Below are 1,151 nucleotides of genomic sequence, written 5' to 3'. Positions count from 1 at the left end.
TCCTAGTTACATCTAAAAATTACTCATAGTTATAAATTAATGCTGAACAAATAACATTGTTTATTAGAAAAATCCAGAAGTTTCAATACGCTTGTTTTTTTAAACTTGTCTTGAATCTGGGCTTTGGTGGCTCATGCCTGAAATCCTAGCTACCCAAATGTCTGAGATCTGAGGATAGTGGTTCAAAGCCAGCATGGGCAGAAAAGTTTGTGAGACTCTTATCGCCAATATATCTCTTGAAAACTAGAAACTGCACTGTTGCTCAAGTGGTACAGTGTTATCCTTGAGCTGAAGGGCTCAGGGACAGTGCCCAGGCCCAGTGTTCAAGCCCCATGACAGGCAAAAAAAATGGCATTGATTTTTACTTTATTATTTCACATTTTTAATGTGAAAATATATACAGAGGGTTTACAATTACATGAACAAACTAATGAGTACATTTCTTATCAAGCATTGTTGCGTCCTCACTTGTTTCCCCTTCCCATCCCTTCCCATCTCCCTTTCTGCCCCCCCCCTTCCGCCCCCTGCGCCAAAGTTCTAAAGTTCGATTTTCGACATAATGTCTTGTACACGTCATTTTTGCAATGGATTCACATGTATACCAATTAGTTTTTTCCTTCCCCTCCCCAAATTATACCAACATCAAATACAGTGAAAATAGAGGTTATATCGTGGGGGAGGGACATAAAAAGCAACAAAGAAATCATCTTGTAAATATGCTAGAAACAACAGCAAGAAAGAAAAACCATTTGAGTCCTTATCCTGGTGTTCATTTCACCTACCATCAACTTGTCTGAGAGATTGTGTTTATCACTGACATATACTAGTTATTGCAAATAAGGGAAACCATGGAAGCTATGTTTCTTTGGGCCTGGATTAATTCACTTAACATAATATTTTCCAAGGCTTTTCATTTCCTAACAAATGGGGCAATGCCATTTTTTTCTGATGGAGGCATAGTATTCCATTGTATAGTATTCCATTGTATATATATGTGTGTGTGTGTGTGTGTGTGTGTGTGTGTGTGTGTGTGTGTGTTTGTGTGTGTGTATATATATATATATATGTATCTATCTATCTATCTATCTATATATATATACCACATTGTTTTACTGTAAAATTCCGTACAGAGGAGTTACAATTACATGGGC

Source organism: Dipodomys spectabilis, unplaced genomic scaffold (genome assembly GCF_019054845.1).
Source record: "Dipodomys spectabilis isolate Male_0828 unplaced genomic scaffold, ASM1905484v1 ptg000505l, whole genome shotgun sequence".
In the NCBI taxonomy this organism is placed as follows: Eukaryota; Metazoa; Chordata; class Mammalia; order Rodentia; family Heteromyidae; genus Dipodomys; species Dipodomys spectabilis.
This window is presented reverse-complemented; position numbering follows the sequence as displayed.